A 25,000-nucleotide genomic window follows, 5' to 3' on the forward strand; every position below is an offset into this window, starting at 1 on the left:
CGCTCCGATGTGTGCTCCAAGGTGCGGCGTGCACGAAGTCGGACCCCGGTTTGCCCCGGGTGCGCACCTCGCGTGCACCTTGGTGCGCACACCTTGGCTGGGTTGCGCGCCCTGGTGGGCACCATGGTGCACACCAAGGAGCGCTCCGAAGTGTGCTCCAAGGTGCGGCGTGCACGAAGTCGGAGCCCGGTTTGCCCCGGGTGCGCACCTCGCGTGCACCTTCGCCGCGGTGGGCACCATGGCGTGCACGAAGTCGGAGCCCGGTTTGCCCCGGGTGCGCACCTCGCGTGCACCTTCGCCGGGGTGGGCACCTTGGTGTGCAGACCTTGGCTGGGTTGCGCGCCCTGGTGGGCACCATGGTGCGCACCAAGGAGCGCTCCGAAGTGTGCTCCAAGGTGCGGCCTGCACGAAGTCGGAGCCCGGTTTGCCCCGGGTGTGCACCTCGGGTGGGCACCTTGGTGCGCATGCCTTGCCTGGGCTGCGCACCAGGGCGGGCTCAAGATGGCACCCGCGTTCCTTTTTTTTCACTATCTTTCAAAACGGAAATTTTAAAATCTCATTTTTTTTTGCCTTTTTCTGGAAATTAGTGAAGGCAGCGCATCAAAGGTGCGCACCTCGCTGCCCACCACGGTGCGCAACGCCGGTGGGCACCCGGGAGTGCTTCGAAGTGTGCTCCAAGGTGCTGCGTGCACGTTGTCGGAGCCCGGTTTGCCCCGGGTGCGCACCTCGCGTGCACCTTCGTCGGGGTGGGCACCTTGGCTGGGTTTGCCCCGGCTGCGCTCCGAAGCGGGGTTATTGGAGCGCCGCCTCTTTTTTTGTCGGAGCGTTTGGTGGGGTTTCTCGCATTGGCTCTTCCCAGGCCCGGTTGTTGGGTGCGCTCCCACCCTGGCGCGCGCGAAGTTGGAAGTTGGGTTAATTGCCCGGGCGCGCACCTTCGCCAGGGTGGGCACCTTGGTGCGCACACCTTGGCTGGGCTGCGCACCAGGGCGGGCTCAAGATGGCACCAGCATTCCCTTTTTCTCACTATCTTTCAAAACGGAAATTTTAAAATCTCATTTTTTTTTGCCTTTTTCTGGAAATTAGTGAAGGCAGCGCATCAAAGGTGCGCACCTCACTGCCCACCACGGTGCGCAACGCCGGTGGGCACCCGGGAGTGCTTCGAAGTGTGCTCCAAGGTGCTGCGTGCACGTTGTCGGAGCCCGGTTTGCCCCGGGTGCGCACCTCGCGTGCACCTTCGTCGGGGTGGGCACCTTGGCTGGGTTTGCCCCGGCTGCGCTCCGAAGCGGGGTTATTGGAGCGCCGCCTCTTTTTTTGTCGGAGCGTTTGGTGGGGTTTCTCGCATTGGCTCTTCCGAGGCCCGGTTGCCACCCTGGCGCGCACGAAGTCGGAAGTAGGGTTAATTGCCCGGGTGCGCACCTTTGCCAGGGTGGGCACCTTACCTGGGCTGCGCACCAGGGCGGGCTCAAGATGGCACGCGCGTTCCGTTTTTTTCACTATCTTTCAAAACGGAAATTTTAAAATCTCCTTTTTTTTTTGCCTTTTCTGGAAATTAGTGAAGGCAGCGCATCAAAGGTGCGCACCTCGCTGCCCACCTTGGTGTGCTCTGAGGTGCGCACCCGGGAGCGCTACGAAGTGTGCTCCAAGGTGCGGCGTGCACGTTGTCGGAGCCCGGTTTGCCCCGGGTGCGCACCTCGCCTGCACCTTGGCCGGGGTGGGCACCTTGGCTGGGTTTGCCCAGGGTGCGCTCCGAAGCGGGGTTACTGGAGCGCCCCCTCTTTTTTTGTCAGAGCGTTTGGTGGGGTTTCTCGCATTGGCTCTTCCCAGGCCCGGTTGTTGGGTGCGCTCCCACCCTGGCGCGCGCGAAGTTGGAAGTTGGGTTAATTGCCCGGGCGCGCACCTTCGCCAGGGTGGGCACCTTGGTGCGCACACCTTGGCTGGGCTGCGCACCAGGGCGGGCTCAAGATGGCACCAGCATTCCCTTTTTCTCACTATCTTTCAAAACGGAAATTTTAAAATCTCGTTTTTTTTTTGCCTTTTATGGAAATTAGTGAAGGCATCGCATCAAAGGTGCGCACCTCGCTGCCCACCTTGGTGTGCTCCGAGGTGCCCACCACGGTGCGCAACGCCGGTGCGAACCCGGGAGCGCCCCGATGTGTGCTCCAAGGTGCGGCGTGCACGAAGTCGGACCCCGGTTTGCCCCGGGTGCGCACCTCGCGTGCACCTTGGTGCGCACACCTTGGCTGGGTTGCGCGGCCTGGTGGGCACCATGGTGCGCACCAAGGAGCGCTCCGAAGTGTGCTCCAAGGTGCGGCGTGCACGAAGTCGGAGCCCGGTTTGCCCCGGGTACGCACCTCGCGTGCACCTTCGCCGGGGTGGGCACCTCGGCTGGGTTGCGCGCCCTGGTGCGCACCAAGGAGCGCTCCGAAGTGTGCTCCAAGGTGCGGCGTGCACGAAGTCGGAGCCCGGTTTGCCCCGGGTGCGCACCTTCGCCGCGGTGCGCACCATGGCGTGCACGAAGTCGGAGCCCGGTTTGCCCCGGGTGCGCACCTCGCGTGCACCTTCGGCGGGGTTGCGCGCCCTGGTGGGCACCATGGTGCGCACCAAGGAGCGCTCCGAAGTGTGCTCCAAGGTGCGGCGTGCACGAAGTCGGAGCCCGGTTTGCCCCGGGTGCGCACCTCGCGTGCACCTTCGGCGGGGTTGCGCGCCCTGGTGGGCACCATGGTGCGCACCAAGGAGCGCTCCGAAGTGTGCTCCAAGGTGCGGCGTGCACGAAGTCGGAGCCCGGTTTGCCCCGGGTGCGCACCTCGCGTGCACCTTCGCCGCGGTGGGCACCATGGCGTGCACGAAGTCGGAGCCCGGTTTGCCCCGGGTGCGCACCTCGCGTGCACCTTCGCCGGGGTGGGCACCTCGGCTGGGTTGCGCGCCCTGGTGCGCACCAAGGAGCGCTCCGAAGTGTGCTCCAAGGTGCGGCGTGCACGAAGTCGGAGCCCGGTTTGCCCCGGGTGCGCACCTCGCGTGCACCTTCGCCAGGGTGGGCACCTCGGTGCGCACACCTTCTCAATGTTTTCTTGCCTTTTCTGGAAATTGGTGAAGGCAGCGCATCAAAGGTGCGCACCTCGGTGTGCTCCGAGGTGCGAACCCGAGAGCGCTCCGAGGTGCCCACGAAGTCGAAAGTCGGGTTAATTGCATTGTTTTCCCCGGGTGCGCTCCGAGGTGCGCAACATCGGCGCGCACCAAGGAGGGCTCCGAAGTGTGCTCCAAGGTGCGCACGATGGCGTGCACCTCTGGTGCGCACGATTCGGAGCTCGGTTTGACCGGGGTGCGCACACCTTGGCTGGGTTGCGCACCTTTTGTGCGCTCCAAGGTGCGCACGAAGTCGGAGCTCGGTTTGCCCCGGGTGCGCACCTTCGCCAGGGTGCGCACCTTGATGCGCACGCCTTGGCTGGGCTGCGCACCTTGGTGGGCGCCATGGTGCGCACCTTTCGTGCGCTCCAAGGTGCGCACGAAGTCGGAGCTCGGTTTGCCCCGGGTGCGCACCTTGGTGGGCGCCATGGTGCACTCCGAGGTGCCCAAGATTGGTGCGCACCAAGGAGCGCTCCGAAGTGCGCTCCAAGGTGCGCGCGAAGTCGAAAGTTGGGTTAATTGTCCGGTTTGCCTCGGGTGCGCACCTTGCGTGCACCTTCGCCAGGGTGGGCGCCTTGGTGCGCACACCTTGGCTGGGCTGCGCACACCTTGGCACCCGCGTTTCCTTCATTTTAAATTTTTTTTTTTTACAATCTCTCAAGTGGGAAATTCTATAATCTCAACTTTTTTTGCCTTTTCAGGAAACTTTTGAATGGAGCGCATCATTGGTGCGCTCCGAAGTGTGCTCCAAAGCTCTCTCCAGCTGCGTGCACCTGCCCCGGCCGCGCACCCGGCCCCGCCCAGCTTCGCTCACCTGTCCCGGGCGTCTGGTGCGGAACCTTAGAGTAAGAAACATCACCGTGCACCTTGGCCAACGTGCGCGACTCGACCGAGCGCGCACTGGCCGAGGTGCACACCGATTTCACCTGGGTGCGCGCGCAGCACCTCGGGCGCACCGGGGTGCGCGCACAACGCCCGGGTTGCACCGTGGCCTGTGTGCTCGGGGCGCCTCGGGTGCGCGCTCGGTGTCGCCCCCCGCGCGCGCGGTAGTGCGGGCAGGGCACCCCGGCCCGGCCCGGCCCCGACGAGAACGCAAACGGGCAAAAGGTTTATTCAAATAGCATTGCGATGCCCGGCGAAAAACTAAAAAAGGGTGCAACACCGGGACTTCCCGGGAGGTCACCCATCCCAGTACTACTCCGGCCCAAGCGCGCTTAACTGCGGAGTTCTGATGGGATCCGGTGCACTAACGCTGGTATGATCGCACCCGTTATGAGCTTGTCGCAGTGTGTACTTAGCAAACCGCGACCCACGTGCGAATCCACCCCGGCCACCCACCCCCGTCGAGGTGCACACCCTCCCTCGCGAAGTGCGCCCCGTTCGCCAAGTGTGAGCCCTGCCCGGGTGCGCGCACCTTGCTAGGGCGTCGGGTGTGCACCCGGCCCGGCCTACGTGCGTGCACCTGTAGGGGGCGTCGTGTGCGTGCAGTGTCCCGTCTGCAACGCGGTGCCCACACACCACCTCGGGCGCAACGACCTGCGCTCACATGTGGGCCGAGTGCACCTTGGTGCATGTTCGGGGCGCCTCGGGTGCACGCTCGATCTTGCCCCGGTGCACCAAGGCGCTCGGTTTGCCCCGGGTGCGCACTTGGTGCAAGGTGGGCACCCAAAATAGGGATCAAGCACCAAAACACAAGTTTCGGGATGCAAAATGGGACCCAAGGACCACAAATGCGTTCCAAGACCCATGATGGGTCCACGAGAACAAAAATGTGTTCCGAGACTTAATAAACAAATATTGGGTTTTAGGAGAAGAAACATGCTCTGATGCCCAAAACGAGAATCGACCCCGAAAAGGCCACAGGCCAAAAGTGGGATGCGAGACAAAAAAAAATGGGACCCGAGGACCAAAATTGGGTTCCCAGGTCGAAGACAGGGCAACCGGACAAGAAACGACCTCTAAGGCTCGAAATGAGTCCCGACGACTAAAACTTGACAAGAAGCACCCATCAGGCACCCAACTCGACACCCATGGGATGCCGACCCACCCGGGCTTCCACCTAGCACACCTTGGCACCCACCCACCCTCGCACCCAACCTCGCACCCAACTTAGCACCTTTGAACCCACATTGGCACTCACCCTGACCCTGGCACCTTGGAACCCACATTGGCACTCACCTTGACCCTGGCACCCACCTTTGCACTCACCTTGGGACCCACCCTGGCTCCCACCTCGGCACCCACCCAGACACCCACCTTGGTTCCTTGGCACCCACCTTGGATCCTTGGCACCCACCCCGACACCCACCTTGGCACGCAACTTGGCTACTTGCCACCCACCTTGGCTCCTTGACGCCCACCCCGACAACCACCCCGTGACCTACCCTGGCTAGGGTTGGTGCACACCCACCCTGGTGCCCACCTTGGCACCCACCCTATGACCCACCTTGGCACGCACCTTAGTACCCACCCCGTTACCCACCCTAGGACCCACCCCGTGACCCACCTTGGCCAGGGTGGGTGCCTTGGTGCGCACAACTTGCCTGGGCTGCACACCAGGGCGGGCTCAAGATGGCACCCGCGTTCCGTTTTTTTCACTATCTTTCAAAACGGAAATTTTAAAATCTCATTTTTTTCTTTTTTTTGCCTTTTCTGGAAATTAGTGAAGGCAGCGCATCAAAGGTGCGCAATGCTGGTGCGAACCCGGGAGCGCTCCGATGTGTGCTCCAAGGTGCGGCGTGCACGAAGTCCGAGCCCGGTTTGCCCCGGGTGCGCACCTCGCGTGCACCTTCGCCGGGGTGAGCACCTTGGCTGGGTTGCGCGCCCTGGTGCGTACCAAGGAGCGCTCTGAAGTGTGCTCCAAGGTGCGGCGTGCACGAAGTCGGAGCCCGGTTTGCCCCGGGTGTGCACCTCGGGTGCGCACCTCGCGTGCACCTTCGCTGCGGTGGGCACCTTGGCTGGGTTGCGCGCCTTGGTGGGCACCATGCAGTGCACGAAGTCGGAGCCCGGTTTGCCCCGGGCGCGCACCTCCGCCAGGGTGGGCACCTTGGTGCGCACAACTTGCCTGGGCTGCGCATCAGGAAGGGCTCAAGATGGCACCCGCGTTCCGTTTTTTTCACTATCTTTCAGAACGGAAATTTTAAAATATCGTTTTTTTTTGCCTTTTCTGGAAATTAGTGAAGGCAGCGCATCAAAGGTGCGCAACGCTGGTGCGAACCTGGGAGCGCTCCGATGTGTGCTCCAAGGTGCGGCGTGCACGAAGTCGGAGCCCGGTTTGCCTCGGGTGCGCCCTGGTGGGCACCATGGTGCGCACCAAGGAGCGCTCCGAAGTGTGCTCCAAGGTGCGGCCTGCACGAAGTCGGAGCCCGGTTTGCCCCGGGTGTGCACCTCGGGTGGGCACCTTGGTGCGCATGCCTTGCCTGGGCTGCGCACCAGGGCGGGCTCAAGATGGCACCCGCGTTCCTTTTTTTTCACTATCTTTCAAAACGGAAATTTTAAAATCTCATTTTTTTTTGCCTTTTTCTGGAAATTAGTGAAGGCAGCGCATCAAAGGTGCGCACCTCGCTGCCCACCACGGTGCGCAACGCCGGTGGGCACCCGGGAGTGCTTCGAAGTGTGCTCCAAGGTGCTGCGTGCACGTTGTCGGAGCCCGGTTTGCCCCGGGTGCGCACCTCGCGTGCACCTTCGTCGGGGTGGGCACCTTGGCTTGGTTTGCCCCGGCTGCGCTCCGAAGCGGGGTTATTGGAGCGCCGCCTCTTTTTTTGTCGGAGCGTTTGGTGGGGTTTCTCGCATTGGCTCTTCCGAGGCCCGGTTGCCACCCTGGCGCGCACGAAGTCGGAAGTAGGGTTAATTGCCCGGGTGCGCACCTTTGCCAGGGTGGGACCTTACCTGGGCTGCGCACCAGGGCGGGCTCAAGATGGCACGCGCGTTCCGTTTTTTTCACTATCTTTCAAAACGGAAATTTTAAAATCTCCTTTTTTTTTTGCCTTTTCTGGAAATTAGTGAAGGCAGCGCATCAAAGGTGCGCACCTCGCTGCCCACCTTGGTGTGCTCTGAGGTGCGCACCCGGGAGCGCTACGAAGTGTGCTCCAAGGTGCGGCGTGCACGTTGTCGGAGCCCGGTTTGCCCCGGGTGCGCACCTCGCCTGCACCTTGGCCGGGGTGGGCACCTTGGCTGGGTTTGCCCAGGGTGCGCTCCGAAGCGGGGTTACTGGAGCGCCCCCTCTTTTTTTGTCAGAGAGTTTGGTGGGGTTTCTCGCATTGGCTCTTCCCAGGCCCGGTTGTTGGGTGCGCTCCCACCCTGGCGCGCGCGAAGTTGGAAGTTGGGTTAATTGCCCGGGCGCGCACCTTCGCCAGGGTGGGCACCTTGGTGCGCAAACCTTGGCTGGGCTGCGCACCAGGGCGGGCTCAAGATGGCACCAGCATTCCCTTTTTCTCACTATCTTTCAAAACGGAAATTTTAAAATCTCGTTTTTTTTTTGCCTTTTATGGAAATTAGTGAAGGCATCGCATCAAAGGTGCGCACCTCGCTGCCCACCTTGGTGTGCTCCGAGGTGCCCACCACGGTGCGCAACGCCGGTGCGAACCCGGGAGCGCCCCGATGTGTGCTCCAAGGTGCGGCGTGCACGAAGTCGGACCCCGGTTTGCCCCGGGTGCGCACCTCGCGTGCACCTTGGTGCGCACACCTTGGCTGGGTTGCGCGGCCTGGTGGGCACCATGGTGCGCACCAAGGAGCGCTCCGAAGTGTGCTCCAAGGTGCGGCGTGCACGAAGTCGGAGCCCGGTTTGCCCCGGGTGCGCACCTTCGCCGCGGTGGGCACCATGGCGTGCACGAAGTCGGAGCCCGGTTTGCCCCGGGTGCGCACCTCGCGTGCACCTTCGCCGGGGTGGGCACCTCGGCTGGGTTGCGCGCCCTGGTGCGCACCAAGGAGCGCTCTGAAGTGTGCTCCAAGGTGCGGCGTGCACGAAGTCGGAGCCCCGTTTGCCCCGGGTGTGCACCTCGGGTGCGCACCTCGCGTGCACCTTCGCTGCGGTGGGCACCTTGGCTGGGTTGCGCGCCTTGGTGGGCACCATGCAGTGCACGAAGTCGGAGCCCGGATTGCCCCGGGCGCGCACCTCCGCCAGGGTGGGCACCTTGGTGCGCACAACTTGCCTGGGCTGCGCACCAGGAAGGGCTCAAGATGGCACCCGCGTTCCGTTTTTTTCACTATCTTTCAGAACGGAAATTTTAAAATCTCGTTTTTTTTTGCCTTTTCTGGAAATTAGTGAAGGCAGCGCATCAAAGGTGCGCAACGCTGGTGCGAACCTGGGAGCGCTCCGATGTGTGCTCCAAGGTGCGGCGTGCACGAAGTCGGACCCCGGTTTGCCCCGGGTGCGCACCTCGCGTGCACCTTGGTGCGCACACCTTGGCTGGGTTGCGCGCCCTGGTGGGCACCATGGTGCGCACCAAGGAGCGCTCCGAAGTGTGCTCCAAGGTGCGGCGTGCACGAAGTCGGAGCCCGGTTTGCCCCGGGTGCGCACCTCGCGTGCACCTTCGCCGCGGTGGGCACCATGGCGTGCACGAAGTCGGAGCCCGGTTTGCCCCGGGTGCGCACCTCGCGTGCACCTTCGCCGGGGTGGGCACCTTGGTGTGCAGACCTTGGCTGGGTTGCGCGCCCTGGTGGGCACCATGGTGCGCACCAAGGAGCGCTCCGAAGTGTGCTCCAAGGTGCGGCCTGCACGAAGTCGGAGCCCGGTTTGCCCCGGGTGTGCACCTCGGGTGGGCACCTTGGTGCGCATGCCTTGCCTGGGCTGCGCACCAGGGCGGGCTCAAGATGGCACCCGCGTTCCTTTTTTTTCACTATCTTTCAAAACGGAAATTTTAAAATCTCATTTTTTTTTGCCTTTTTCTGGAAATTAGTGAAGGCAGCGCATCAAAGGTGCGCACCTCGCTGCCCACCACGGTGCGCAACGCCGGTGGGCACCCGGGAGTGCTTCGAAGTGTGCTCCAAGGTGCTGCGTGCACGTTGTCGGAGCCCGGTTTGCCCCGGGTGCGCACCTCGCGTGCACCTTCGTCGGGGTGGGCACCTTGGCTGGGTTTGCCCCGGCTGCGCTCCGAAGCGGGGTTATTGGAGCGCCGCCTCTTTTTTTGTCGGAGCGTTTGGTGGGGTTTCTCGCATTGGCTCTTCCGAGGCCCGGTTGCCACCCTGGCGCGCACGAAGTCGGAAGTAGGGTTAATTGCCCGGGTGCGCACCTTTGCCAGGGTGGGCACCTTACCTGGGCTGCGCACCAGGGCGGGCTCAAGATGGCACGCGCGTTCCGTTTTTTTCACTATCTTTCAAAACGGAAATTTTAAAATCTCCTTTTTTTTTTGCCTTTTCTGGAAATTAGTGAAGGCAGCGCATCAAAGGTGCGCACCTCGCTGCCCACCTTGGTGTGCTCTGAGGTGCGCACCCGGGAGCGCTACGAAGTGTGCTCCAAGGTGCGGCGTGCACGTTGTCGGAGCCCGGTTTGCCCCGGGTGCGCACCTCGCCTGCACCTTGGCCGGGGTGGGCACCTTGGCTGGGTTTGCCCAGGGTGCGCTCCGAAGCGGGGTTACTGGAGCGCCCCCTCTTTTTTTGTCAGAGCGTTTGGTGGGGTTTCTCGCATTGGCTCTTCCCAGGCCCGGTTGTTGGGTGCGCTCCCACCCTGGCGCGCGCGAAGTTGGAAGTTGGATTAATTGCCCGGGCGCGCACCTTCGCCAGGGTGGGCACCTTGGTGCGCACACCTTGGCTGGGCTGCGCACCAGGGCGGGCTCAAGATGGCACCAGCATTCCCTTTTTCTCACTATCTTTCAAAACGGAAATTTTAAAATCTCGTTTTTTTTTTGCCTTTTATGGAAATTAGTGAAGGCATCGCATCAAAGGTGCGCACCTCGCTGCCCACCTTGGTGTGCTCCGAGGTGCCCACCACGGTGCGCAACGCCGGTGCGAACCCGGGAGCGCCCCGATGTGTGCTCCAAGGTGCGGCGTGCACGAAGTCGGACCCCGGTTTGCCCCGGGTGCGCACCTCGCGTGCACCTTGGTGCGCACACCTTGGCTGGGTTGCGCGGCCTGGTGGGCACCATGGTGCGCACCAAGGAGCGCTCCGAAGTGTGCTCCAAGGTGCGGCGTGCACGAAGTCGGAGCCCGGTTTGCCCCGGGTACGCACCTCGCGTGCACCTTCGCCGGGGTGGGCACCTCGGCTGGGTTGCGCGCCCTGGTGCGCACCAAGGAGCGCTCCGAAGTGTGCTCCAAGGTGCGGCGTGCACGAAGTCGGAGCCCGGTTTGCCCCGGGTGCGCACCTTCGCCGCGGTGCGCACCATGGCGTGCACGAAGTCGGAGCCCGGTTTGCCCCGGGTGCGCACCTCGCGTGCACCTTCGGCGGGGTTGCGCGCCCTGGTGGGCACCATGGTGCGCACCAAGGAGCGCTCCGAAGTGTGCTCCAAGGTGCGGCGTGCACGAAGTCGGAGCCCGGTTTGCCCCGGGTGCGCACCTCGCGTGCACCTTCGGCGGGGTTGCGCGCCCTGGTGGGCACCATGGTGCGCACCAAGGAGCGCTCCGAAGTGTGCTCCAAGGTGCGGCGTGCACGAAGTCGGAGCCCGGTTTGCCCCGGGTGCGCACCTCGCGTGCACCTTCGCCGCGGTGGGCACCATGGCGTGCACGAAGTCGGAGCCCGGTTTGCCCCGGGTGCGCACCTCGCGTGCACCTTCGCCGGGGTGGGCACCTCGGCTGGGTTGCGCGCCCTGGTGCGCACCAAGGAGCGCTCCGAAGTGTGCTCCAAGGTGCGGCGTGCACGAAGTCGGAGCCCGGTTTGCCCCGGGTGCGCACCTCGCGTGCACCTTCGCCAGGGTGGGCACCTCGGTGCGCACACCTTCTCAATGTTTTCTTGCCTTTTCTGGAAATTGGTGAAGGCAGCGCATCAAAGGTGCGCACCTCGGTGTGCTCCGAGGTGCGAACCCGAGAGCGCTCCGAGGTGCCCACGAAGTCGAAAGTCGGGTTAATTGCATTGTTTTCCCCGGGTGCGCTCCGAGGTGCGCAACATCGGCGCGCACCAAGGAGGGCTCCGAAGTGTGCTCCAAGGTGCGCACGATGGCGTGCACCTCTGGTGCGCACGATTCGGAGCTCGGTTTGACCGGGGTGCGCACACCTTGGCTGGGTTGCGCACCTTTTGTGCGCTCCAAGGTGCGCACGAAGTCGGAGCTCGGTTTGCCCCGGGTGCGCACCTTCGCCAGGGTGCGCACCTTGATGCGCACGCCTTGGCTGGGCTGCGCACCTTGGTGGGCGCCATGGTGCGCACCTTTCGTGCGCTCCAAGGTGCGCACGAAGTCGGAGCTCGGTTTGCCCCGGGTGCGCACCTTGGTGGGCGCCATGGTGCACTCCGAGGTGCCCAAGATTGGTGCGCACCAAGGAGCGCTCCGAAGTGCGCTCCAAGGTGCGCGCGAAGTCGAAAGTTGGGTTAATTGTCCGGTTTGCCTCGGGTGCGCACCTTGCGTGCACCTTCGCCAGGGTGGGCGCCTTGGTGCGCACACCTTGGCTGGGCTGCGCACACCTTGGCACCCGCGTTTCCTTCATTTTAAATTTTTTTTTTTTACAATCTCTCAAGTGGGAAATTCTATAATCTCAACTTTTTTTGCCTTTTCAGGAAACTTTTGAATGGAGCGCATCATTGGTGCGCTCCGAAGTGTGCTCCAAAGCTCTCTCCAGCTGCGTGCACCTGCCCCGGCCGCGCACCCGGCCCCGCCCAGCTTCGCTCACCTGTCCCGGGCGTCTGGTGCGGAACCTTAGAGTAAGAAACATCACCGTGCACCTTGGCCAACGTGCGCGACTCGACCGAGCGCGCACTGGCCGAGGTGCACACCGATTTCACCTGGGTGCGCGCGCAGCACCTCGGGCGCACCGGGGTGCGCGCACAACGCCCGGGTTGCACCGTGGCCTGTGTGCTCGGGGTGCCTCGGGTGCGCGCTCGGTGTCGCCCCCGCGCGCGCGGTAGTGCGGGCAGCGCACCCCGGCCCGGCCCGGCCCCGACGAGAACGCAAACGGGCAAAAGGTTTATTCAAATAGCATTGCGACGCCCGGCGAAAAACTAAAAAAGGGTGCAACACCGGGACTTCCCGGGAGGTCACCCATCCCAGTACTACTCCGGCCCAAGCGCGCTTAACTGCGGAGTTCTGATGGGATCCGGTGCACTAATGCTGGTATGATCGCACCCGTTATGAGCTTGTCGCAGTGTGTACTTAGCAAACCGCGACCCACGTGCGAATCCACCCCGGCCACCCACCCCCGTCGAGGTGCACACCCTCCCTCGCGAAGTGCGCCCCGTTCGCCAAGTGTGAGCCCTGCCCGGGTGCGCGCACCTTGCTAGGGCGTCGGGTGTGCACCCGGCCCGGCCTACGTGCGTGCACCTGGAGGGGGCGTCGTGTGCGTGCAGTGTCCCGTCTGCAACGCGGTGCCCACACACCACCTCGGGCGCAACGACCTGCGCTCACATGTGGGCCGAGTGCACCTTGGTGCATGTTCGGGGCGCCTCGGGTGCACGCTCGATCTTGCCCCGGTGCACCAAGGCGCTCGGTTTGCCCCGGGTGCGCACTTGGTGCAAGGTGGGCACCCAAAATAGGGATCAAGCACCAAAACACAAGTTTCGGGATGCAAAATGGGACCCAAGGACCACAAATGCGTTCCAAGACCCATGATGGGTCCACGAGAACAAAAATGTGTTCCGAGACTTAATAAACAAATATTGGGTTTTAGGAGAAGAAACATGCTCTGATGCCCAAAACGAGAATCGACCCCGAAAAGGCCACAGGCCAAAAGTGGGATGCGAGACAAAAAAAAATGGGACCCGAGGACCAAAATTGGGTTCCCAGGTCGAAGACAGGGCAACCGGACAAGAAACGACCTCTAAGGCTCGAAATGAGTCCCGACGACTAAAACTTGACAAGAAGCACCCATCAGGCACCCAACTCGACACCCATGGGATGCCGACCCACCCGGGCTTCCACCTAGCACACCTTGGCACCCACCCACCCTCGCACCCAACCTCGCACCCAACTTAGCACCTTTGAACCCACATTGGCACTCACCCTGACCCTGGCACCTTGGAACCCACATTGGCACTCACCTTGACCCTGGCACCCACCTTTGCACTCACCTTGGGACCCACCCTGGCTCCCACCTCGGCACCCACCCAGACACCCACCTTGGTTCCTTGGCACCCACCTTGGATCCTTGGCACCCACCCCGACACCCACCTTGGCACGCAACTTGGCTACTTGCCACCCACCTTGGCTCCTTGACGCCCACCCCGACAACCACCCCGTGACCTACCCTGGCTAGGGTTGGTGCACACCCACCCTGGTGCCCACCTTGGCACCCACCCTATGACCCACCTTGGCACGCACCTTAGTACCCACCCCGTTACCCACCCTAGGACCCACCCCGTGACCCACCTTGGCCAGGGTGGGTGCACCCACCCTGGTGCCCACCTTGGCACCCACCCATCCTAGCACCCAGCCTGTGACCGGGCTTGGAACCCAACCTTGCACCCGCACCCGTCTTGGCCAGTGTGGGTGCGCACCCATCCTGGCACCCACGTTGTGACACACCCTTTAACCCACGCACCCTAGCACCCACGTTGGCACCCACCTTGGAACCCAACCTAGCAACTTGGCACCCACCCCGTGACCCACCTTGGCATCCACCATAGCAGTCGCCGACTTGGCACCCACCTCGGCACCCACCTTGACACTTGTGGACCCACCTTGCCACTCACCCTAGCATCGACCCATCCTAGCACCCACCCTGGCACCTTTGCACCCTAGCACTCACCCATCCTAGCACCTAACCTGTGACCCACCTTGACACTCACCCTCGCACCCACCTTGGAACCCAACCTAGCACCCACCCACCCTGACACCAACCCTAGCACCTACCCACCCTTGCACCCACCCTGTGACCCATCTTGGCACCCACCCATCCTACCACTCAACCTATCACCCACCTTCTCACCCACCTTGGCATCCACCTTAGCACCCACCCACACTGGCACCTTGGCACCCACCTCGGGCAAGGTGGGTGCACACCCACCCTGGCACCCAATTTAGAACCCACCGAGCATGTTACCCACCTTGGCACCCACATTGCAGCCCACCCTAGTACCCACCCTATGACCCACATTGGCATCCACACCCTAGCACCCAGGCACCTCGACACCCGCCTTGACACCCACCCTAGCACTGAACCTGTGACCCACCTTGGAACTCACCCTAGAACCCACCCACCCTGTGAACCACCTTGGCATCCACCTTAGCACCCACCCACCTTGGCACCCACTCTAGCACTCACCCATCCTAACACCCAACTTGTTACCCACCTTGGCACCCGCCCTCGCGTCCACCTTGAAACCCACCCTAGCACCCACCCACGCAGGAGCCCACCTTGGCACCCAACCTAACACCCACGCATCCTGGCACCCAACTTGTGACCCACCTTGGAACCCACCCTAGTACCCACCTTTGAACCCACTATATCACCAACCCACCTTGGCACCCACCCTATGACCCTCTTTGGAATCCACCCTAGCACGCACCCACCCTGGCACCCACCATGGAGCGCACCCTAGCACCCACCCACCTCGGCACGCACCTCAACACCCACCTTGGTGTGCGCACTGCGCCAACCTCTCAAAGACCCTATGTGGTGCGCTCCAAAGTGTACACCTTTGGTGCGCTCCAAGGTGCGCACCTTTGGTGCACACCGAGGTGCACACCAAAGTGTGCACCGAGGTGAGCACCAAAGTGCACTCCAGGGTGCACACCAAGGCGTGCACCTTTGGTGCGGTCAATGCAAACGAATTCGGAAGTTGGGGTCGATGTCCTAATCGCTGCTGCAGACTACACGTATGAGAATCGGACAAATAGCTTTATATAGGGGAGGTGTTGCGTTTGATGGGTCGACTCCCCTGGTTGTGTGCACTGCACCAACTTCAAAGACCCTGTCTTGTTTAAGAAGTCAAAAGTTGGGGTGGATGTCCTAATCATTGCTGCAGTCTACGCATGTATGAGAATCAGACAAATAGCTTATATAGGGGAGGTGTTGCATTCGGTGGGTTGACTCCCCTGGTTGTGCGCACTGCGCCAACCTCAAAGACCCCGCATAGCAGAAGAAGTCGGAAGTCGGATTTTGGTGAGCACCAAGGCGTGCACCTTTGGTGCGGTCAACGCAGACGAATTCAGAAGTTGGGGTGGATGTCCTAATCGTTGTTGCAGGCTACACATGTATGAGAATCAGACAAATAGCTTATATAGGGGAGGTGTTGGGTTTGATGGGTCAACTCCCTTGGTTGTGCGCATTACGCCAACCTCAAAGACCTTGTTTTCGTTAAGAAGTCAAAAGTTGGGGTCAATGTCCTAATGGCTCCTGCAGGCTACACATGTATGAGAATCGGACAAATAGCTTATATAGGGGAGGTGTTGGGTTTGATGGGTCGACTCCCCTGGTTGTGCGCATTACGTCAACCTCAAAGACCTTGTTTTCGTTAAGAAGTCAAAAGTTGGGGTCGATGTCCTAATTGCTCCTGTAGACTACACATGTATGAGAATCAGACAAATAGCTTATATAGGGGAGGTGTTGGGTTTGATGGGTTGACTCCCCTAGTTGTTCGCATTACACCAACCTCAAAGACCTTGTTTTCGTTTAGAAGCCGAAAGTTGGGGTCGATGTCCTAATTGCTCCTGCAGGCTACGCATGTATGAGAATCAGACAAATAGCTTATATAGGGGAGGTGTTGGGTTTGATGGGTCGACTCCCCTGGTTGTGCGCATTGCGCCAACCTCAAAGACCCTGCATTGCGGATGAAGTCGAAAGTCAGAGTTTGGTGTGCTACAAGGTGTGGTCGAAGGTGCTCACCTAGGTGTGCACCTTTGGAGCACAGGAAAAGTGCCCTCCAAAAGTGCGCACCTTTGGAGTGCACAAAAGTGCCCTCCAAAAGTGCGCACCTTTGGAGCGCAGAAAAGTGCCCTCCAAAAAGTGCCCTCCAAAAGTGCGCACCTTTGGAGCGCAGAAAAGTGCCCTCCAAAAAGTGCCCTCCAAAAGTGCGCACCTTTGGAGCGCAGAAAAGTGCCCTCCAAAAAGTGCCCTCCAAAAGTGCGCACCTTTGGAGCGCAGAAAAGTGCCCTCCAAAAAGTGCCCTCCAAAAGTGCGCACCTTTGGAGCGCAGAAAAGTGCCCTCCAAAAAGTGCCCTCCAAAAGTGCGCACCTTTGGAGCGCAGAAAAGTGCCCTCCAAAAAGTGCCCTCCAAAAGTGCGCACCTTTGGAGCGCAGAAAAGTGCCCTCCAAAAAGTGCCCTCCAAAAGTGCGCACCTTTGGAGCGCAGAAAAGTGCCCTCCAAAAAGTGCCCTCCAAAAGTGCGCACCTTTGGAGCGCAGAAAAGTGCCCTCCAAAAAGTGCCCTCCAAAAGTGCGCACCTTTGGAGCGCAGAAAAGTGCCCTCCAAAAAGTGCCCTCCAAAAGTGCGCACCTTTGGAGCGCAGAAAAGTGCCCTCCAAAAGTGCGCACTTTTGGTGCGCACCAAGGCGCTGGTTCGGTCGTTGCAGGCGAGTTCGGAAGTTGGGGTCGATGTCCTGAGCGGAGGTGCAAACTACACAGGTGTCGGAATCGGACAAATAGCTTATATAGGGGAGGTGTATGCTTCGATGGGTCGACTCCCCAGGTTGAGCGCACCGCGCCAACCTCAAAGACCCTACGGTATGGATGAAGTCGGAAGTTGGGTCCGATGACCGATTCGATTAGTAGGTATGCTCATGAGGTCGGAATTTGGGTCCGATGACCTGCCATGTGCAGGAAGGCGAATGTTGACACTGTGCGTTGCAAGGTGCACACCAAGGCGCTGGTGCGGTCTTTTTAGTCGAGTTCGGAAGTTGGGGTCGATGTCCTGATCGGAGGTGCAAGCTACACAGGTGTGGGAATCGGACAAATAGCTTATATAGGGGAGGTGTATGCTTCGTTGGGTCGACTCCCCGGGTTGAGCGCACCGCGCCAACCTCAAAGACCCTACGGTATGGATGAAGTCGGAAGTTGGGTCCGATGACCGATTCGATATGTAGGCATACTCGCGAGGTCGGAATTTGGGTCCGATGACCTGCCACGTGCAGGAAGGCGAATGTTGGCACTGTGCGTTGCAAGGTGCGCACCAAGGCGCTGGTTCGGTCGTTGGAGGCGAGTTCGGAAGTTGGGGTCGATGTCTTGATCGGAGGTGCAAACTACACAGGTGTGGGAATCGGACAAATAACTTATATAGGGGAGGTGTATGCTTCGTTGGGTCGACTCCCCGGGTTGAGCGCACCGCGCCAACCTCAAAGACCCTACGGTATGGATGAAGTCGGAAGTTGGGTCCGATGACCGATTCGATATGTAGGCATACTCGCGAGGTCGGAATTTGGGTCCGATGACCTGCCATGTGCAGGAAGGCGAATGTTGGGACTGTGCGTCGCAAGGTGCGCACCAAGGCGCTGGTGCCGTCGTTGCAGTCGAGTTCGGAAGTTGGGGTCGATGTCCTGGTCAGAGGTGCAAACTACACAGGTGTGGGAATCGGACAAATAGCTTATATAGGGGAGGTGTATGCTTCGATGGGTCGACTCCCTGGGTTGAGCGCACCGCGCCAACCTCAAAGACCCTACAGTATGGATGAAGTCGGAAGTTGGGTCCGATGACCGATTCGATACGTAGGCATATTGGCGAGGTCTGAATTTGTGTCCGATGACCTGCCATGCGCAGGAAGGCGGAATTTGGGTCCGATGACCGAGTTGATGGCGTGCCATGCGCAGAAAGGCGGAATTTGGGTCCGATGACCGAGTTGATGTTGATGGCCCGCCATGCACAGGAAGGCGGAATTTGGGTCCGATGACCGATTTGAAGGCGTGCCATACGCAAAAAGGCGGAGTTTGGGTCCGATGACCGAGTTGATATTGATGGCCCGCCATGCGCAGGAAGGCGGAATTTGGGTCCGATGACCTGACATACGCATGGAGTCCGACTCGGGGGCCGATGTTCGATTCGATGACTTGCATTGTGGGTAAAGTCGGAAGTTGTGGTCTTTGACCCGATTCGATGACCAGACTTCGGCTGCTTGAGAATCGGACAAATAACTTATATAGGGGAGGTAGTGTTCTCGAGCATCCTCCCCCCGTGCCCGTTTATGTCGATTGATGCTGGTGCTCGACTGGTTGGAGCGCTCGGATGCAAAAATCTTGCACCAGGATTTATCGATTGTGATGGACACGGCAAGTCTCCTGATTGCTATGCAGGAGCTCATCGTGAATCTCTATGCGGCCTTGGTATGGACTCGACCTGCGGAATGGTTCGGCAATGGTAGTCGCTCCAACACGTCCTTGCAATGGCCACAGAGGTGATTCGACTAGAGCTCCAGTCTAGCTTTTGGGTTGCTTGGCGGACTGGTATAGCCGCGATCGAGTTCCGGCCATGAACGTTTTAGATAGCTCTTGGGCTTTCTGGGACGGAAGTCGGAAGTTTGGGCTGTTGTCCGATTTGATGACCATTCTTCGGATGTGTGAGAATCGGACAAATAACTTATATAGGGGACTGTGTTGTCTCACGCAGCCCCCTCCGTGCCCCTCTATCTCGACCGATGTTGGTGCTTGAAAGGGTTGGGATCACTCGGATTTATAAACGTGCACCACCATTTGTCGAGTGTGAGGGACGCGGCAGGTCTCCTAAATGCTATGCGGGCGCTCTCTGAGAATCTCTATCCGGCCTCGACACAGACTAGTCTTGCTGAATGGTTTGGCACTGGTAGTCGATCCAACACGTCGTTGTTGTGGCCGCCTAGGCGATTCGATTCGAGCCCCCGTCTAGCTTTTGGGTTGCTTGGCGGATTTTGCCCTATCCGCAAGTGAGCTCGGTCCCTAAACGTTCGAGAAACCCGATTGCTATGCGCCGACTCTCTTTCTTGCGAGCCTCCATCTAGCTTTTGGGTCTCTACGGAACGGAAGTCAGAATCTGGGACCGTTGTTTGATTCGACGAGGCAGACTACGGTTGTGCGAGAATCGGACAAATAACTTATATAGGGGAGGTGTTGACTGGAGCATTCTCCCCCGTGCCCCTCTAACTCGACCAATGCTGGCGCTCGAACGGTGGTAGCGCTCGGATTTTCATTGAGCGCCAGCATTGGTCGATTTAGAGGGGCATGCGAGATTCCCGAATGCTATGCGAGGGCTCTAACGGAAATGTCTATTGGTTTCGGTATGGATGCAATTGCGAGTGGTTCGGCAAAGGTAGTCGTTCCGATGCGTCCATGTCGTGGCCAAATCGATAATTCGATTTGAGCCCTCGTATAGCATTTGGGTCTCTCGATGTGATTCCGCATTCCAGTCCCTTTGGGCACTGCTTGAGCCGCATCCCAGGGGGTTCCCTTCCCAATAATCTGCCTCGCAACCCGATTGCTATGCGGTGAGGCTCCTCGGCCGCCTCGGAACTATCTGTGTATCAGACGCATCGCGGGATAAGGGGTTGGCAACGGTAGTCGCCCCAAGCGCGTCCGATGCTTGGACCATTCCGAGGCGGCCCTGAAGCCTCTTCCGTCTAGCCGTTGGGTCCTTCTCGCCGCATCCCTCGCCTCGCACCCCGATTGCTATGCGGTGAGGCTCCTCGGCCGCCTCGGAACTATCTGTGTATCGGACGCGTCGCGGGATAAGGGGTTGTCACTGGTAGTCGCCCCAAGCGCGTCCGATGCTTGGACCATTCCGAGGCGGCCCTGAAGCCTCTTCCGTCTAGCCGTTGGGTCCTTCTCGCCGCATCCCTCGCCTCGCACCCCGATTGCTATGCGGTGAGGCTCCTCGGCCGCCTCGGAACTATCTGTGTATCGGACGCGTCGCGGGATAAGGGGTTGTCATTGGTAGTCGCCCCAAGCGCGTCCGATGCTTGGACCATTCCGAGGCGGCCCTGAAGCCTCTTCCGTCTAGCCGTTGGGTCCTTCTCGCCGCATCCCTCGCCTCGCACCCCGATTGCTATGCGGTGAGGCTCCTCGGCCGCCTCGGAACTATCTGTGTATCGGACGCGTCGCGGGATAAGGGGTTGTCACTGGTAGTCGCCCCAAGCGCGTCCGATGCTTGGACCATTCCGAGGCGGCCCTGAAGCCTCTTCCGTCTAGCCGTTGGGTCCTTCTCGCCGCATCCCTCGCCTCGCACCCCGATTGCTATGCGGTGAGGCTCCTCGGCCGCCTCGGAACTATCTGTGTATCGGACGCGTCGCGGGATAAGGGGTTGTCACTGGTAGTCGCCCCAAGCGCGTTCGATGCTTGGACCATTCCGAGGCGGCCCTGAAGCCTCTTCCGTCTAGCCGTTGGGTCCTTCTCGCCGCATCCCTCGCCTCGCACCCCGATTGCTATGCGGTGAGGCTCCTCGGCCGCCTTGGAACTATCTGTGTATCGGACGCGTCGCGGGATAAGGGGTTGTCACTGGTAGTCGCCCCAAGCGCGTCCGATGCTTGGACCATTCCGAGGCGGACCCGAAGCCTCTTCCGTCTAGCCGTTGGGTCCTTCTCGCCGCATCCTTCGCCTCGCACCCCGATTGCTATGCGGTGAGGCTCCTCGGCCGCCTCGGAACTATCTGTGTATCGGACGCGTCGCGGGATAAGGGGTTGTCACTGGTAGTCGCCCCAAGCGCGTCCGATGCTTGGACCATTCCGAGGCGGACCCGAAGCCTCTTCCGTCTAGCCGTTGGGTCCTTCTCGCCGCATCCCTCGCCTCGCACCCCGATTGCTATGCGGTGAGGCTCCTCGGCCGCCTTGGAACTATCTGTGTATCGGACGCGTCGCGGGATAAGGGGTTGTCACTGGTAGTCGCCCCAAGCGCGTCCGATGCTTGGACCATTCCGAGGCGGACCCGAAGCCTCTTCCGTCTAGCCGTTGGGTCCTTCTCGCCGCATCCCTCGCCTCGCACCCCGATTGCTATGCGGTGAGGCTCCTCGGCCGCCTTGGAACTATCTGTGTATCGGACGCGTCGCGGGATAAGGGGTTGTCACTGGTAGTCGCCCCAAGCGCGTCCGATGCTTGGACCATTCCGAGGCGGACCCGAAGCCTCTTCCGTCTAGCCGTTGGGTCCTTCTCGCCGCATCCCTCGCCTCGCACCCCGATTGCTATGCGGTGAGGCTCCTCGGCCGCCTTGGAACTATCTGTGTATCGGACGCGTCGCGGGATAAGGGGTTGTCACTGGTAGTCGCCCCAAGCGCGTCCGATGCTTGGACCATTCCGAGGCGGCCCCGAAGCCTCTTCCATCTAGCCGTTGGGTCCTTCTCGCCGCATCCCTCGCCTCGCACCCCGATTGCTATGCGGTGAGGCTCCTCGGCCGCCTTGGAACTATCTGTGTATCGGACGCGTCGCGGGATAAGGGGTTGTCACTGGTAGTCGCCCCAAGCGCGTCCGATGCTTGGACCATTCCGAGGCGGCCCCGAAGCCTCTTCCGTGTAGCCGTTGGGTCCTTCTCGCCGCATCCCTCGCCTCGCACCCCGATTGCTATGCGGTGAGGCTCCTCGGCCGCCTTGGAACTATCTGTGTATCGGACGCGTCGCGGGATAAGGGGTTGTCACTGGTAGTCGCCCCAAGCGCGTCCGATGCTTGGACCATTCCGAGGCGGACCTGAAGCCTCTTCCCTCTAGCCGTTGGGGCTTTCTCGCCGCATCCCTCGCCTCGCACCCTGATTGCTATGCTGTGAGGCTCCTCGGCCGCCTTGGAACTATCTGTGTATCGGACGCATCGCGGGATAAGGGGTTGGCAGTGGTAGTCGCCCCAAGCGCATCCGATGCTTGGACCATTCCGAGGCGGCCCTGCAGCCTCTTCCGTCTAGCCGTTGGGGCCATCTCGCCGCATCCCCCACCTCGCACCACGATTGCTATGCGGTGAGGCTCCTTGGCCGCCTCGGAACTATCTGTGTATCGGACGCATCGCGGGATAAGGGGTTGTCACTGGTAGTCGCCCCAAGCGCGTCCGATGCTTGGACTATTCCGAGGCGGCCCTGCAGCCTCTTCCGTCTAGCCGTTGGGGCCATCTCGCTGCATCCCCCACCTCCTCGGCCGCCTCGGAACTATCTGTGTATCGGACGCATCGCGGGATAAGGGGTTGGCAGTGGTAGTCGCCCCAAGCGCGTCCGATGCTTGGACTATTCCGAGGCAGCCCTGCAGCCTCTTCCGTCTAGCCTTTGGGGCCATCTCGCCGCATCCCTCGCCTCGCACCCCGATTGCTATGCGGTGAGGCTCCTCGGCCGCCTGGGAACTATCTTCGTATCGGACGCATCGCGGGATAAGGGGTTGTCACTGGTAGTCGCCCCAAGCGCGTCCGATGCTTGGACTATTCCGAGGCGGCCCTGTGGCCTCTTCCGTCTAGCCGTTGGGGCCATCTCGCCGCATCCCCCACCTCGCACCCCGATTGCTATGCGGTGAGGCTCTTCGGCCGCCTTGGAACTATCTTCGTATCGGACGCATCGCGGGATAAGGGGTTGTCACTGGTAGTGGCCCCAAGCGCGTCCGATGCTTGGACTATTCCGAGGCGGCCCTGCAGCCTCTTCCGTCTAGCCGTTGGGGCCATCTCGCCGCATCCCCCACCTCGCACCCCGATTGCTATGCGGTGAGGCTCCTCGGCCGCCTTGGAACTATCTTCGTATCGGACGCATCGCGGGATAAGGGGTTGTCACTGGTAGTCGCCCCAAGCGCGTCCGATGCTTGGACTATTCCGACGCGGCCCTGTGGCCTCTTCCGTCTAGCCGTTGGGGCCATCTCGCCGCATCCCCCACCTCGCACCCCGATTGCTATGCGGTGAGGCTCCTCGGCCGCCTTGGAACCATCTTCGTATCGGACGCATCGCGGGATAGGGGGCTGTCACTGGTAGTCGCCCCAAGCGTGTCCGATGCTTGGACCATTCCTAGGCGGCCCTGAAGCCTCTTCCGTCTAGCCGTTGGGGCCTTCCCGCCCCATCCCTCGCCTCGCACCCCCGATTGCTATGCGGTGAGGCTCCTCGGCCGCCTTGGAACCATCTGTGTATCGGACGCATCGCGGGATAAGGGGTTGGCACTGGCAGTCGCCCCAAGCGCGTCCGATGCTTGGACCATTCCGAGGTGGCCCTGAAGCCTCTTCCGTCTAGCCGTTGGGGCCTTCCCGCCCCATCCCTCGCCTCGCACCCCGATTGATATGCGGTGAGGCTCCTCGGCCGCCTTGGAACTATCTGTGTATCGGACGCATCGCGGGATAAGGGGTTGGCACTGGTAGTCGTCCCAATCGCATCCGATGCTTGGACCATTCCGAGGCGGCCCTGCAGCCTCTTCCGTTTAGCCGTCGGGGCCTTCCCGCCGCATCCCTCGCCTCGCATCCCGATTCCTATGCGGTGAGTCTTCTCGGCCGCCGCGGAACTATACCTGTTATTGCTACTGCATCCTTCGGCTGGTAACCTCCTCTGCCGCCTTGGAACGTTCTCTTTGTCGGACGCGTCGCGGGATAAGGGGTTGGCACTGGTAGTCGCCCCAAGCGCGCCCGATGCATAGACCGCTCCGAGTCGACCTTGCTTTCAGCCTCTCACATGCATAGACCTCTCTGAGTCGACCCTGCAGCCTCTCACGTTTAGCCTTTGGAATCTCGCCTCACAACATGATTGCTATCCTTGATGCATCCCTTGCCTCGAGCCCTGATTGCTTTCTTGGCTGCATCCCTCCTCTCCTCACAGCCCGGTTGTCATCACTGCTTCATCCGTCGCTTCATGCATTCTGGCTGCTGGGCCCTTCCCACCGCACACCTCGATTGCTATCTCTTCTGCATCACACACCCCGATTGCTATCTCTGCTACATCCCTCGGCTCTCACTTCTGCATCCTTCGCCTCACACCTCGATTGCTATCAATGCTGCATCCGTAACCTCACACCCCGATTGCTATGCGGGGAGGCTCCTTGGCCGCCTTGGAAATTTCTGTGTGTCGGACGCACCGCGGGATAAGGGGTTGGCACTGGTAGTCGCCCCAAGTGCGCCCGATTCTTAGACCGCTTCGAGGTGACCTCGTAGCCTCTTTCGTCCAGGCTTCCTGCCTTCAACGCCCTTTTTACACCTCGATTGCTATGCGCGGGCTCGTTGGCGTCTATCACCTCTCTGCGAAGAGTGGCACGATGATTGTTGGGGTAAATCGTAGCAGTCCGATCTCTGGCCTTGGGCCATTGTGAGGGCTGATCGATTTCCTGTGCGCATCTCGTGTTCGCCCAGTAACAGACTCGACGACTTGTAATCGGTCTTGTTCCCGATTGTTCCTGGAGGTAGTCTTCGGAACTCTTGGATTTGACCTGTCACTCGAACTGTCCTCTTCCGAGGATGCTTGTGTGTGTGTGCTTGTGCCATTTCCTTGGCGGTATTAACGAGATATTAAAGAGCGGAGTGAGCGCCTCGCCCAGCTATGTTTGGGGCTCTCACTCCCTTACCCGGTGTGCGACCGCTTTGCACGTAGGTTGCGGAGCATCGCGACTCTTTCGATGTTTGGCGGTTGTCTTCCGGTGATGCGTTGGTCCCGAAGTGCACGTTACTAGCATTTCTGCCATTGTTCTCGATCTTTGGCACGTTCCTTCGTTGCAATTGGATATATATCTCCGTTTATACGCGCAGGCTTCTCCCGCCTATTCAGCGCTGTCCCACTCTCAGCACTCTCGTGGTCTCCTTGGCTTCTCTCTCCCGTGAGCGAGCTCTCTTCTCGAGTCTTTTCCATGTCCCATGGAGGTTGCCTTGCGAAATTCGGGCACACAAACGTGACCGGATAAGAGCGGAATTGCCTATGAGGAGAAGCTCACCTTAGGGAGCAGCAATGCCGAGTGTTTCGACAGAGGGTAGAGGGGGCGTTGTTTGGGCGG

At 60.7% G+C, this 25,000-nt stretch overlaps 2 non-coding genes across 2 annotated transcripts; both read right to left on the reverse strand.

Annotated features, from left to right (window-relative positions):
- Positions 1-4,273: 4,273 nt before the first annotated feature.
- On the reverse strand, positions 4,274-4,392 carry LOC131868474 (5S ribosomal RNA). The gene has a single exon (XR_009366927.1). It is a non-coding gene; the product is annotated as a 5S ribosomal RNA (ribosomal RNA).
- Positions 4,393-12,209: 7,817 nt separating this feature from the next.
- Positions 12,210-12,328, reverse strand: LOC131868458 (5S ribosomal RNA). Its single transcript, XR_009366911.1, has one exon. It is a non-coding gene; the product is annotated as a 5S ribosomal RNA (ribosomal RNA).
- Positions 12,329-25,000: the final 12,672 nt, after the last annotated feature.

Source organism: Cryptomeria japonica, unplaced genomic scaffold (assembly GCF_030272615.1).
Source record: "Cryptomeria japonica unplaced genomic scaffold, Sugi_1.0 HiC_scaffold_207, whole genome shotgun sequence".
Lineage (NCBI taxonomy): Eukaryota > Viridiplantae > Streptophyta > Pinopsida > Cupressales > Cupressaceae > Cryptomeria > Cryptomeria japonica.